Source organism: Lonchura striata, chromosome 1, assembly GCF_046129695.1.
Source record: "Lonchura striata isolate bLonStr1 chromosome 1, bLonStr1.mat, whole genome shotgun sequence".
NCBI classification, from domain to species: Eukaryota; Metazoa; Chordata; class Aves; order Passeriformes; family Estrildidae; genus Lonchura; species Lonchura striata.
Genome location: NC_134603.1, coordinates 97,338,850 through 97,354,717, shown reverse-complemented (window position 1 = coordinate 97,354,717; position 15,868 = coordinate 97,338,850). Strand labels below are relative to the sequence as shown.

Genomic DNA, 15,868 nt, shown 5'->3' with positions numbered 1-15,868 from the left:
GGTCTGCTTTCTAGCAGACCACTTCTAGCACAGCCACCCTGTGGCTGAAAATTGTTTTCCATACCCTTCCTCAACACTTGTTGAGGAAGGTTCCAATTTGATTATTTCAGGTGGTCAGGAGAAGATTTTGTCTAAATGTATTTTCGGTAGTAGTGAAAACAAGTCAGATGGTATTAATAATGCAGAGGCATAACCAGGTTCTCAGACAGGTATTTTATAATTACATAGGCAACAGCATTGTAACAGTCATGGTGATCTAGGATTGTAACAGCAGCTCAGCAGCTAAGTTTGCCTGGAGAAATAACATCTTTTATGTAGCCAGTTCAAGCACCTAGGGGAAAAAAGAACTAAACTTTTTTACTCTGTGAAATGCTTGTATTTCTGATCCATCTTTTCATTCTAATCAGTTGGTCTAATAAAAAATATTACCTGTGTCTACAAACCTTGCCTTGCAAATACATCTGACTTGAATCAATAAATAGATCTTCTTTGCACAATATATAATCATATGATAATTCAGTGCCAGAGAGTTTGTCAGTAGTGATATATAAGCTGCACACAAAATCTGTTTAAATATAACCATATTAAATGTATTTTGAAAAATACTTTCTGTTTGAAAAAAAGAGTAATTTTATTCCTCTGAATGGAACCTGTAATGTGCTTGTGCAGGGGAATTCATCTTTCTCTGTCAATGTAGTATCTTTCTCTCTTTCTCCATAATGCCCTTCATTCTCTGCTTTGTGCTAAGGATATGTATTGACTTTGCAGAATTGCTGTAGCAAGCTGTAAATGATATATTCAAGGAAAAATCCCTGCTCAGTTCCCATAGAGAGAACATGAACAGTGCTGGGCAATCAGAGCTATGCTGTATTTTGTATTGTCACATTCAGTGCAAGCAGAAAAGCAGCCCAAGCACAGACGTCACTGACATAAGTTCTGACAATAGAAGCCTGTTCCTTTTTCTATTCATATAGAGACATCTGAAGTGTTTTTCCTTCTTCACTTTATTTATTTTCTATTAGCCCCTGTCTTCATGCATGGAAAGAAGACAATCCTTGATTACCTACAGACAATCTGATCACTGCAGACAAGAGTATAGCTAGCAATTTGACAATTGCTTGTTTACCAATCAGCATCCTACCTTCCTACCTGTGATTTGTCCATAGTACACACTTCATATCCTGTGGTACAGGTACCACAGCAAATCATTCACTCCTTTTGCCTAAGTGGTACAGTTAGAGATATTCAGAATTGGTTTAGTAAATGCCTGGAAGAGCAGAAAATCTGCTCATCAGCATTCCATTAGAAATGTTGTGGGAGAAGAATTGTTAAGAGTAGGTAGAGTTCTAATAATACAGTTGTGTGTATTTTTCCTTTGTTTTCATTTAGAAATTCCACGTGCCCTGATAAAAATAAGCAAAATTAAATGGGTGCACTCAGGGAGAGGCCAGGCTGAGGCCAAGATGACATGGCAATTCCTTGGCAGCTCTCTCTGAGCCTTTCAGCCATGCAAGTCCCCGGTGCCCTCCATCTGAGGTGATATTTTGAGATGTGACCAGACCTCAGTAAACTTTCTTGCTGCTGTCTTGAAACCAAAACAGGTTTCAAACTAAATTAATAAAGTCCAGAGCTGTAAAGCTGACTCCTACTCTTGGGATTCTCTGCCACTGCTGTGGAGTTTTAAAGACTTGTGTGAAGGAAAGATGATGCATTTCCCAGTAGGAGAAAAAGAGAGTATTTTCCTCAGTGACTCCAGACCACAAATTACTTTTCTGAAGACACTGATGGAGCAGACATTGCTCATGGTCTTTTTAGCAAAAATAGAAGTCCATATTCTAATTTAATCTCTTCCTGATGAACAGCCATTGAGAAAGAAGATGCTGGATGCTACAGACCTTACAAGTAACAATAGACCTCTCTCTGAGTGCACTCCTTTTCATTTTCACAAAACTAAAATGATAAACTGATTATTAAGTATAAGGAGAGGTGGCAGACACAAAGACTTTATTTTAAAGAACAGGAGATTGATCAAACCAAGGCTATACTTCCAGACAGCCACCAGATTTGAATATATGTTTGAATAGAGTTTTATTTAATTAATATAGAAGAAAAGGTCCCTAAGAAGAAAGCTGTGTCAGATTGGCTCTTCCCACCCCACATAAGCAATAGAGCAAATAAATCACTATATAAAGTGACTGAGTAAGGCAAAACAAGAATAGAAGCAGAGAAAAGAGGCAGGGGATCCCTCTTTTCTGAGGAAGGAAAACATTAAAAAGTCCTTCTGACAGTGGTAAGCTCAGATAACCCTTGAGAAGGATTAAAATCGGGTCTTATTCCCAAGGGGAGGGGAGGCCTGAGGGACACATCACTGATTCCTTAGAAGAAAAGGAGAGTGAAGGCCAAAACAAAAGTATGTGATGGAGAAAGTCATGTCCTGGAGCCTGCTGGATGAGAGGCTCTGGGGTAAATCTGTATACATGTGGCAGAACAGGTACAGCCACATAAACATCTTTGTGTCCTGTGCTGAAGTCTTATTAAGTTCTCCACTGGATTTTGGGTGCATACCTGCTTTCTGAACAGGCAGTACAGCATTCAGGAGTTCCACCATTGTAGCACATAACAGTCTGGGCTTTCTTGGCTGCAAGTACAGCTGATATTCTTCCCTGTGGGCATGACAACTTGAAAGCTATTCCTATTACTGGTTTAGTAACATTTTACAGAGATGGATGTGACTTTATGACCGCACATATTCCTTTCACCATTCTTGTTATAGATGCATTGTCTTGCTATGTCACTTCTTCAGCAATGTGCAATATTGTTTTATTGCTTTGGAAACTTACTGCTTTTGGGTCATGGATTCATTTTATTGTTTGGTATATGGAATCCTTTTTAGTTAATATTCACTTTTTTGCCTACTTAAATAGATTCTATAGTGCCCTTAACAATTGTTGTATTTTAAAAAGCCACTATTTATTTCACAATACAAACCAATACAGCTTAGGTCACGATTAACTACAAAAGCAAATCAATACCCATTATTCTAAAGAGTCACAGAGGTGCTACAAAAATTCCATCATATCAATTTCTCCAACACCTCTTGGGGCAAATATACCACTCTAGTATTTATAAAAAGTGAGTGTTACTTGTTAGCCACCTCTAAAGTGTCACGACACACATTCCACACCTGCAAAATCCAAACCCTCTTCTCTTGTCAGAAGAATAATGAACTGAGCTGGATAAAGTGAGGCAGGGGTATAAGGGAGAAACATAAAAGCTGTTGTGTGACATGCAATAACATAAAAGTGGAAAATAGTTGTTTTCCTGCTTTCTCCTCTCTTGCTCCGTCACTTGTGTCATTTAGGTAACTTGTAACTCTTGTCTTCTTTCAGTCCTGCATGACAGAAAGCTATATGAACACATAAGCAATATCCATATATAATGCTTCATCTTCAAAGTCTTCCTTGTAGGAGAACAGTATAAATACCTCGCGGCATACAAAATTCTCTTGTTCAAACAGTGATAGCAAAATGCTTCTTTCATCTCTCAGAAAGCCTCTAAATTTTAAAACAACTCAGCATGCTGCATTTTCTAGTATTTTTTTTACTCTGTATGGTTTTACAATTATGTATAGTATGGTGGCAGGGATAACTTCAATTATTGGAGATGAAAGATTCACTTCTTTCATGTAAGTGCTTAATAAATGCTCTAGATTCAACAATTGATTTTTATTGTTCATGCATGTTTTAATAATTTTATTCCATTTTCTTAATTTAAAATTATAATTTTATTTCATATTTTTGAGGAAGGGGGTGAGACACTTCTTCATCCACCTGTTTTGTATGTGCATGTTGCATATGAATGTTTGAAACCTCTAATTTTTCCTGAAAAAGCCTGGTGACTGAAAACATGCAGCGCTGTGACAGGTGAGTTGATGAACACATTCTTTGCCACATTCTCTCAATTCCAGTTTCAGAGGCACAGGAAAGCACTCTTCAGATTGCATGATTCAGCTGCATACTGGCAGGGGAGCATGATACAGTGAAAATGTAAATTCCTCCTGTTTTACTGTGTAGCACAGGTATCAGAAAAGATAAGTCACAGGCACACTACTGAATCATGTCCCTGTGAAAGAAGACAATACATAAGGCAAAATTTAAAGTGTATAACCACATCTGCTTTAGTAAACACAATGTTTGGATAACCCATTTGGCTGTGTATGTGAAACTGAGAAGTTCATTCATTAAATGCATGGATTTGTTCTACTGCTTACTCTGTGTATCATAGAATTCTCTCATGTTTTCTGTGTCATATAGGAGTGCTGCATTATGTACTATGTAATGTACTATCCTAAATTATAAACTTAAACAATAGACAGTACTGCATTTTATTTTCATGGTACTGTAGTACAGGCAATAATCAAAGGATACCCATTAGAGCTGCCATTCTGTTAAAGCTGTCATATGTATTTTATTCTGACATTTTCCCCCTACTGCAGTCCAGCTTCAGGGAAGAAAAACAAACTCACAAGCTACACTCAAACTGAAATGCAAACTTTTCAAGTGGCATCTATTTAGCCTTTAAGATTGCAATCAGACTTAGTCTAAGTATACCATGTTGAAGCACAGGAACAGGAATGAGTGCATATACTACAAGAAGTGCATTGATTCAGTTACCAGCTCAATTCTAGTAAGAGGTCATTGCTCTTGCAATCATACTCGAAGTAGTAATGGTGTTATGATACTTTTCCAGAGGTTATTACAAGTATTCTGTTCTAGTATTAGGGAGGGATCAGTTTTGCCTTATTTTTTTCAGGAGTGTGCCGAGTCTCTGTGGCTGACCAGTAATGCTGACAAAGACCATTCTGGCCTCCTCCAGCTGCTACATCAAAAATGTTCCATCAGCGTGAGGATGAGCTCAAAGATGAACATTAAACAGAGGAAACTGGGAGAACATTGTATGGCTTCCCAACACACCCAAGTATTCATTTACCATAGCTGTAATTCATCATTTGTTTTGGGCACTTTGCCAGCATTCAAACTTCCAGCAAGTTCTCTCCAGAGATCTGACTGCCCTTTTTCTTCTGTAATGCTGAAATGACTATGTTACGATCAATATGAAAAATGCAGGGCCAGAAAACTAGCCAGTGAGACCGTAGTTCTGCAAATAATCATTAGTGCAAATCTGGAGAGTAAAAAAGAAAACAAAAAAAAACACCCAAAACAAATCTTGACTGTATAATCTGAATCCTCATCTCCAGATCTAATTGTTGAGGGATTGGCAGCATCCCAGGTAATCGATAAGGACATTTAGAGTCTCCTACTGCCACTCACCGGCTTGGCCACAGACTGATGGGGCACAGCCCTGCTTAGTGGAGTTGCTTGAGATTTTCCAATTTAACTGAGACAGGGAACGGGCTGTGTGCTGGCAGCAAAAAGGAGTTATTACTACAGGTAGCTATTAGAGAGGTAATAACCTCCTCATACCCAAGTGGAAAAGTATCCTTCTCTTTTTCATACATACAAATCAACAAAGTTGGTGCAAGTTTGCTGCCTTCCCATTCTGTGCAGAAAGATGAAGGCTAGCACAGGAATGGTGGATAAGAAATACCTGCCCTCCTGGTTGCTTCAGGTCAAGATCGAGACAAATTAGTTGGCAGAAACGATGCCTTGTCCTGCTGCTGCCTTTGCAGTTGCTGTTCTGTGGACGGGGAGTATTTCAGCAAGCCTAGCAGCATTTATGAACACTACAATGATCTTTAAAGGTGGATGTAAAACCCCTTTATTTTATTTTTCCAAAGTCTTACACAAACCCTCCAGGAAACTCTACTGTTTGCCCTCATAAAAGTAGCTCTGACATTAGTCTCAGCATGTTTATTAACTAAAATCGAGCCTTCCAAAGAAATCCAGCTTTCATCTCCGTACCCTTTTAGTCAAATAAAGGATCGCTTCGACTCTCCGGCGTGACTTTTGGTCTACCTCAGCAGCCAGTGTGGGGCGTTTTGGAATCCTCCCGAGGTGTAACCAGCCCTGCGGGGGGACACTCGGGGGTGCTCTCCCGCAGCCGGGGGCTGCTGGAGCCCGGGGGCCGCAGCTGGGGCGGGGGTTCCCCGGGAAGGAGGGCGGGGGGCGGCGCAGGAGGGCGCAGCTCCCCGGCACCAATCGCCGCCCGCAGGTCCCCGCGGCAGCGCTAGACCCGCCGCGATACCCACGGGCAGCGGAGCCAGGGGCAGCGGCGGCCGCTTCCCGCGGGCAGCTCTGGAGAGCGGGGCGGCCGCGGGGCTCCTTCCTCCTCCTCCGCCTCCTCCTCCTCCTCCGCCCGCGGCCGCGCGGCCCCGCGCAGCGCCCCCAGCCCGAGCTCTCTCCGCAGCCCGAGCAGGAGCGAGCGCGGCTCCCTCCGCGGCCGCGGAACGGGGGGCGCGGGATGTGAGGGGCGCACCCGGCGGAGGAGGGAAGTCCGGTCGCTAGAAAGGCAGTCGGGAGCTCGTCCACACTGCAAGGTAACCCGACCTCTCCTCCGCGGACTTTTTCTTTTGCTTTTTTCCTTTTCCCCCTATTTCTCCCTCTCCTTTTTCTTTCCTCTCATTTTCTTTATTTTTGTTCCCTTTATTTCTTTCTTATTTTTCCCCTTTCCTTTTTTTTTTCTTCCTTTCTCTCTTCTCCTTTACTTTTTCTTCCTTTTTTTCCCCTGAGGATTTTAGTATTCTTTTAATCTTAGTTGTTCCTCCTGTTATTTTTTTCTTCTTCTTCTTTCCCCGACCCGCTGGCTGCCCAGCAGCAGTCAGAGGACGAGGAGGGTGCGGTGGGGAACGAAGCGAGCCCGCAGCGGGTCGCTCTGGAGTTTGGCTGGGACAAGCTTCCCCCGCTCCGCAGGTGCTGTGCCGCGGCAGCAGCGCCGGGCGGAGCGCGGCTCGGAGCGTCCCGGCCCGGCTCCAGAGGGGAGCGGGTCGGAGAGACGGAGAGCGGGCAAAAAGAGCCGCCAGGGGCATGGAGCGGCTCCCTCCAACTTTCCTGGGGCGGGGAGCCTCCTCCGAGATTTCGGCAGAACGAGAAAAAGCTATGGGAGAAGGTGTGCGTGTGTGGATGTGTGTGGATGCTGTACAGCCGGAGCTGCCAATTATCCCCCCCCCGCCCCTCCGCCTCTCGCCCCCTCGCCAGGGCTCCGAGGAAGAAGCGCCCCCCTGTCCGGGGGGCTCCGGGGGGCGCCGGGGGTTGTCCGGGGGCTCCGGGGCTCGGCGGGCGCCGCGGGAGCGGCGCGGAGGGGGTGCAGGGGGACACAAATGGTAAAAGATACGGAAGGAAGAGACCCAGTGGCTGGGACATAAATCAGGCAGAATATATGGGGAGTTTATGAGAATAGGTCTTTTCACCCTTAAAAAAAAAATAGACACTTTGGAAGAGAAAAAGGAGGCTGATTATTGGCATCCAGCTCTGAAACCCAGGCAGCTGATGCTGAAGGGAGCCAAAGGGAGCAGTTCTTCTTGGTTTAAAAACAGCAAGACAGTCTCTGCCAAAGATTGCTGTAAACACTGAATAAAGATTTCATTGTGGCTTGGTGTGACTGGAATAATTAGGCAGTTAATTGTTCATTCTGATCTTAAAGTGCAGTAATCAGTAATGCACAGTAGGAAAAATACAGGGGAAAGGGAGGAAAAATAGCAATAGGAAAATGATAGGAAAATGCATCACTTTTTCCTCTTCCGCAGATGTTTTGTTTTGGTTTTGTTTGGTTTTTTTTAAATGTGGGTTGCTTTTTTTTTCCGTGTGTGTGTGTTTGTGTGAGTGTGTGTGTGTGAGAGAGAGAAACTGGGAGCACGTGGGTCCCAGTTTAGATAGAGAGCACCTTTGTAAAGCTGGGCTGTAATTGTGCTTTTGCTGCTACTGTGTCAATATCATTTTGGGCTGGACAAAATCAAATTATGAGACTTAAAGAAATCCTATTTTATGGAAATGAAATCTGAAGATGCCTGGAGAATGAACATCTTAACTAGATTGACTAATACCAATTAATGCATTTTACTTATGTGTGCACTTTTTTGCCAACTCAGCAGGGATGAAAGCTAATGGTGCCAGCTTTTGTGCTGCTCTAAGACATTTCTCAAGCAGTCACACAAGGCTTTAATCGTAAACTGTTTCGAGTTTTTAACACTGTGATTGTGTCCCTGTTCAGCTCAAGTTCCTTGCAGCAGTGATTCTTTCATGGTAATCTAATGAAATGATCTCTTGTTACACCGTGTTAGCTATTCCCTGTGACACAGCAGGAAGGTACAACCTGCGAGTGTTTGTACTGAAGGTGGTGATAAGTTGTTGAGCAAGATGCACTTACAAGCAACAGAATATGACTTACTGATGTTAACTGGAAGATGGCACCCTAGGCAAAAAGTGTTTTGCTTTCCTATATAGCATGTTTTTACATATACATATACATATACATATACATATACATATACATATACATATACATATACATATACATACACATATACACATACACATATACACATACACATATACACATACACATACACATACACATACACATACACATATATACATATACATATACATATACATATACATATACATATACATCATATACACACACACATATATATATATATACACATTTGTGCTAGAAAGGATGGAAGGATGTTGTGTTTAAAAAGAAAAAGGAAAAAAAAACTTCGAAAGCAGCCCATAGTCATTTAAGCAAGTTAGAAGGATTTCTAAAAGTCTAATAGTAAAGGACGCAGACTTATCATTTGTATAACTTCCTTGACCTTACAGCAGTTACATGAAAGACTCATTTCGCTTGGAGATATCTATATAGGCTCCACATCCATCATAAAGAAATAAATAATCATTCTGTAACTGGGCAAGGTCTTAAAAGAAATTCAGTCAAGTATAATTTCTGTCACTGCACATGCAAAAAACTAAAAGATACCCATCACAAGAAAAAAAAAAAAAAAAAAAAAAAAAAAAAGGAGAGAGCTATCATTCAGCTCTGAAAAGTAAAGCAGTTTGTTATATTTTGTCGGAGCTGTGTTTGCTGAAGGTTTTGACCTGCACTTTCTGAGACTTTTGTGGAAAGACAAGAGGCAAAAACATGAGGCATGTTGTCCATCTAAAAGTACAAAAACACTGCAGTCTTCTCTCAGGTCATAGAGTTTAGAAGAGCAAGGACAGCATGATGGCTCCAGAATGGCAAAAACATCTCTTAACAACTGGGCATGTAAGGGCCAATGTTAAGATCCACTTCACAAACATCTTTATTAAGCTGTTGAATGTGCTGTCCTACTACAGTGATACTCAATACTCAGTCTGTGAAGACTATTCCTGAGTTAACAGCAATCTGTGTTGAAAAATGTCTTCAAGACATTTACCTATTGCTACAGTCTAGACAGGGATGCTACTAACTTTATTTGCACCTATGTAATATGAGAAATCTAGGGATGTTCCACTTTCTTACAAATATCCAAAAAGTGTGCTGACAAGTGGTCACATCAGAGACTGCTCAAGTTTCTGATTATAATGTTTTGCCAAAGAGTGTTTCAAAAATTTTGTATGTTGTGCTTGCACAAATACCATGTTAAAGTCTAGAACAATTTGAAGATTGATAAAAGATTTTTTTTTTTTTTTTAAGTGCAAGTGGTTCCTCATTTCTATAATAAAATGCATTGAAAACACACTTTGGTCATCACAGTGAGTTTGGTAAGGGGTCTTTCTTGAATTGTTATAATATGTAACAAAATACAGAGAGGATTACACACTTTTATTCAAGGAAAATATTTTCCACCAAATTGTAGCTAGAATGCTGGATACTATCTTTTACCTATCCTTAATACTAGCTTATACTGTTTGAAATGCATAGTACATCTTCATAATAAAATTGCATTGTCACAGACATAATTGTTATTCATAACAAGTAGTCTCACAAACAGATTCCATCCCTTTAAGTATTGAGTCTCAGTCAGGCCAATTATGACTAAATTACTGCATGTTCTCTCCTGTATCAACTAATTAAAGGGTAATTAATAAAATTATAATTTCATTCCATGGCAATGTCTACATCTGGTTGTCATAGCAAAGATTGTTTGACATATGGTTAAATGGTCAGATACTACATTGTATGAATGCAACATTTGCACAGAACACCTGGCAAGCCAGAGGAATTTAACCCTTAAGACATCAATTTCAAGACTCTGTGTCAATGTGTTATCACAGTGGTTTGCTTATTCTTTCCACCTAGTCTTCTTATGCCTTTAAGAAAATTTAGTGCTCCAAGTTAATTTAAGTAACTCCGCTGAGGCGGGGGAAGAGTGGGTAGACAACTTGGGATATTAGATTGGAAATGAAAGATAAAATAGTACTGATTTTTCTGTTGGAAATAAATGGGTTGTTCTAAATTAACTTCTGAGAAGAGACACTCCATTGGTTCTCACATTACTGGGAGCTTCCCCTTTTCAGAAAATCAGGCTGCAAGTAGCATGGCGACAAAATTATCTTTTTTTTTTTCCTTAGATACAGTTGTATGCTTGGATTAAGACTGTGATTGTGGTCACAACAGCATGAAACAATCTGCATTGCAGCCTTCCCTCATTGTACTTGTCATATATAGATAAATAAAACTTACCTCCTTAAGGAGAGTAGCCACAAAATTCACACATGCTAAAGAAATGCAACAATCTTTTATCAAGTCAACAGATTATATGAATAAACATTTCTCCTGTAGGTAGCTGCTGTACAAAATGCACATATGCACATAACATATGCACATACTCTGAAGTATCAGTGGTTGAAATTCTCAGGGAAGCCCATACGTAGGATTTTATACGTATCTTAAAGGAATCTATATTAAACCTCATCATTGCCTTGAAAAATTTCAACCACTGCTTTTTCAAAGGGTTCAACAGACTGTCTGTCTGTCCTTTAAAACATAAACTCTAAGTAGTGATGTTTTAACATTAACTAAATGACAATTTCTTATCTATACTGGGTCAAGCTGAATCCCTCATAAAACTAAAAACAAGAAGCAACAGGCATAATGTTTTCTTTCTTTTTAGAACAACAAAAAAAAAGTGCTTAAAAGGGGGAAAATAACTAGTGCTTTTTCCCAAATAGAGCAAAGTAAAAAGGATGTAGTAAACTGCAGGAAGACATGAAAGTCTGTCTTTTCCCATGCAAACGATTCTCAATGAACAGTTCCCCCAGTGAATAGTCTGGGTCACTCATCACCTCATATGGTCAGGTGCAGAGTGTGGCCAGTGGTGCTTATAAAGCGCTGTTTGTCCGTCTCTCTGAGAGCCTGAGTCCTGCTCCTTGAGAATTTCCAAGCGCACGGATCCCCCTCATTTTCATTCTACTCGTGCAACTCATTAACACCTGGAAAATCTTATATAGCATTTAACTGCATCAGATGCACGGTCCGGCACATGTTTTCTTAATAGGGCTTTCACTGTGGTATTGTCAAAGAGCCCTTATGTCACAGCTGGGAACATGAATCTGTCATGTCAGTGCTGTACCTTGGGGTAGACAGTAATAGTGTATGAGTGTGTTTTATGGAGGAGCTGAACATTTCCATATACTGTGTTAGCAGGGAAGAATGTGAAGCTTGTTCTGCTAAATAAAGATTCAGGCTGGTGCTAGTAGAGTACTTTGTACCATTTAAACACTGCTGCCTCTAAGGCATTGCACTTAAGGAAAGGGAAGTTTGAGGCAAGCAAGACACATCCTAGTATTTTAGTGGTGTAATGCTGCTAGTTAATGATATGTCATCATTTACATTTCAGTAGGAAAAAATTGCCAGAGGTTTCTAATTCAGCAGAAACAACCAGAAGTTGATATGAAAGTCCTTACCCTGGGAATATTTGTTTTTAAAACAAGTTTGATTTAAACATATTTGGCAATATAAGAAGAAGGGGAAGAGAAGTAAATGTTTTCTAATTCCATATGTTTTTTGTGCCCATTAGATCACTGTAAAACCCAGCTTTAAATAGATTACTTTGTAGCTCTGTAATCAGAATGTCTTGGGTAATTAAAAAAAGGATAGAACTGTGAAAACTGACAGCAACGCATGTATAAGACCTACTTTTTTTCAGAGGAATTTTTAACATAGTTACATACATTTCATCTGAAAGCTAAACACTTAAAATTCACCAGCTACAACTAGCAAGCATGTCTTGATGGCATTCCAAAAGATAGAGCCTACATTTGAAAAGTGTTTGCAGACTTGAGAAACCGTAACTGTTGTGAGGGAGTTGACTCGGGTCCTCATTTACAGAATGAATGGATGAAAGGAGCATTTCATGCAGTCACAGGCAGTTCCAATTTTTAAACTCCTTTTTTTGCTTTGAAAAGCATAATTCATATGCTAAGAAATAAATTCAAGGTACACTACTAAAAGCATTCTGTATGTTAAAAGTGTTTGACTATGATGATTTTTGTAATGGGTCTTCAAAAACCTGAGCATTCAGGGAATGATACCCCAAACCACGACCAGTCCAAGCTTAAGCTGGAACCAGGGAAACACACAGTTATTTGGGTGATAGGGCTGCCTTCTGAATTTCCCTCTTAGTTTTCTCCTTTTTGCCATCTGTGTCATCTCCTGTTTTTTCTAGCATTGTGATGCTCTTGTGTGCCCATGCCATTAGTTCATGTCCTCACCAAAGAGAGAAGGAATACTGCCGGCTAGGGCTGCCATGGGGCCCCTGGGGAAAGCATATGGATTTGTTTCTCAGTAAGGCCTTTTTGTAAATTATTTTACTTTTTTCAGAAGGACAGATGCCCTCCCTGCTTCTGTGCAGATGCCCAATGGAACAAGCACTCTCTGAAAGGTGTAGGGTTTGCCCTGTTGGGCTTTGCAGCACCTGACAGCACAGCCCAAGAGGTGCTAAGAGTTTTCAGAAAGGGAGCGCACCAGGGCTGAGTTATTCTGCATGATTCCTTTTAGCAAATCAAAGGTAAAAAATGAGTCTGTGTAATTGGAATGTGTTGACCCTGGCTGGATCCCAGTGCCCACCAAAGCCACTCTATCCCTTCCCTCAGCTGAACTGGAGAGATAAAATACAAAGAGAATACAGGTCAAGCTGAGGACAGGGATTACTCACCAATTACTGTTACCAGCAAAACAAACTCAACTTGGGGAAATCAATTTAACTTATTACATAGCTCTTCTCCCCAGACTCCACTTCATTCCAAATTTCTCTGCCTCCCCGTGGAACAGGGGGACAGGGAATTGGGGCTGCAGTCAGTTCATCATACATTGTCACTGCTTCTGCTTCCTCATGGGAAGGAGCCCCAGCACTCTTCCCCTGCTTCAGCATGGAGTCCCTCCCACAGGACTCAGTTTTCCACAAATTCCTCCAATGCAGGTCCTTCCCATGGGCTGTAGTTCTTCATGAAGTGCTCCAGCATGAATCCCCTGCAGGACTGATCACAAATCCTGGCAGCATAGGTTACCTTCACCATGGGGTCTCTACACACATCCACAGGTCCTTCCAGGAGCCTGCTACAGCATGGGCTTCCCATGGGGGTCACAGCCACCTTGGGCATCCACTTGCTTTGATTTCGGGTCCTCAAGTGGCTGCAGGGTCACAGCTGCCTCACCGTGGTCTTCCCCAGGGGCTGCAGGGGAATCTCTGCTCCAGTGCCTGGAGCATCTCCTTCCCTTCCTCCTTCACAGACCTTGGTGTCTGCAGAGTTACTTCTCTCACATGTCCTCACTCCCCTCTCCGGCTGCTGTTGCACAAGGGTTTTTTCTCCCCTTCTTAAATAAGTTATCCCAGAGGTGGTGCCATCGTTGCTGATGGGCTCAGCCTTAGCCAGCAGTGGGTCCATCCTGGAGCCAGTGACATTGGCTGTAATGGACATGGGGGAAGCTTCTGGCAGCTCTCACATAAACACCCCTGTAGCCCCCCCACCAGCAAAACCTTGTCACTCAAATCCAATGCAGTAATTAACCTTTGTTCATGCCTAGGTATTGTGAGACACAGTCGAGAGCCCTTGCAATATGTCACTTTGTTACTGCGAAGAAAGTTAAGGATTGACAGAAAGGCTTAACTATAAATTTTCTTGCCTGTATGAGTTTAATTTAGAATTGCAATCACGATATAACATAAATTAAAATAGCAGTAGTAGATCACTAGTTGGCAAATCTCTTAAGAATAATGTAGGTACTTCACTAGATTATGGAATTGGAGTACCTTCTATGTGCTTAGCCCATTGCTGAAATTAGTCTATTTTTTTAATTTTAAGATACTTTTGAAGAGGAGAGACAGGCTTTAAGAGGTGAAGTTATGGTGGCTCTCTCTGTGATCTAGAAGACTGACTTCTGGAAAGGGGAGCTTCCTTAATGAAAAGAAGCATTTCCCTTCAAATAAAATGTGAAGTTTTGCCCCAAGCATCCTCCAATCCATGCATAATCTGGAGGACATTAACCATTAAAGTAAATATTATGTATTACTTGACCTGCAGGTGTAATATATTAAGGCTTCAGAGCAAAAATGTGTTTTTAAGGAAGAGAGTGGAGAAATAAAGACGAAATCTGCAGGCTTCCTGAAGGACCTATGAAGGACAGAAAAATGCTTTCCCAGAAAGAGAAATATGGGAAGACTCTGTATCAGTGGTTCCTGTGTGTTTTAATTGGACATTCAGTTTCTTTCAATGTCAAAGGAGGGCTGCATGCAGTAAACAACTACCATACCTCCTGAGAGGGGCTGCTGCTCTGTCTCCTTCAGAAAGTGATACAGAAATGGGCACTCTCCATGCAAAGAATGCATGAGGAGTGAGCACAAGTTGGTAAACTTATTCTAATAGCAAGGTTAAACACCATCTTTTCTGGGCACCCCATGGACACCCAGAGGAGATCCTGTCCAATGTCTAGTGCACATCCTTGATAATGACAAGGGGAAGGGCTGCCAGGCCTGTTGGAAAGGCTGCAGTCAGCGATTGACATTGCCAGACCAGCTCTGTGGCCTGCAGCCCTGTACACCTTCTGCCTTGGAGACGCTCCTTAGGAGGAAGGGCCACGAGGAGCAGCTCTGGTAGAACAAGCTCCACATTCAACACTTGTAGCGGAGGAGGCGCATAGGCACAGTGCTGCAAGGAAGAGCTGAAATCAGCCTTCAAGCAGATGACAAGAGAGGATCTGTCAAACCAGCCTTCTAGAGGACAGAGAGCATGCTGAGACAAAACGATGATAATAGCAACAAAACCTTGAGGAGACTGAACAGAGAAAGAAGCTGCAGGAGGGCAAGAAAACAGGATTTGTATAGTAAGGCAGACAGAAAGAAATGACAAATGTCTTCATAGAATAACAGAGACAAAAAGGGACAGATCTGATAAGTTGCAAGTATAGAATGTGGCTCTGGCTTGGAAATAGACTAATACAAAAAGAAGACAAATAACTGTTCCACAGGGTTGTAAATGAGCATGGCAGAAAGCAGAGAAGTTGGTGGTAACAGATAGAAATTGGAATAACAGCATCTGGATCCCACAAGAAGTCTCCAGGGTGAGTAAAGAATATTGGAGGGGGTTTTAAAAAAATCATACTCCTTGATTTGCATATGTTTTCAGGTTGTAGCTCATCAATATGTCAAGAGAAAGGCATCTGTCAGTAATGTGTTGTAGATATTAGGGCTATATAAAAAATGTAACCATTGTATAGAAATGTTGGTCTGAACCATGGCTAAACCTTTTTTGTTTGTGTAGTATAGACTTGGGAAAGGTGAATCCTCATGAGGGTGAGCTTAGTGGTGCCACTAAAGGTGCTGTGTTAAATACACTGTGGTTGAGGATCCACTCTTCCAGGTGAGCTCCTTCTGTCTCCTGCCCAGGGTACATCTCAGCATGAAGTGGAGGACAAAGGAGCTGGC

At 41.5% G+C, this 15,868-nt stretch overlaps 1 protein-coding gene across 1 annotated transcript in view; it reads left to right on the top strand.

The window, feature by feature from the left end:
- Positions 1–6,280: 6,280 nt before the first annotated feature.
- Positions 6,281–15,868, top strand: part of CDH20 (cadherin 20) — a 121,638-nt gene continuing 112,050 nt past the window's right edge. Inside the window, exon 1 of the mRNA XM_021552338.2 lies at positions 6,281–6,496. The gene's annotated coding sequence lies outside the window, so the exon portion shown is untranslated. The remainder of the gene's footprint in view (positions 6,497–15,868) is intronic.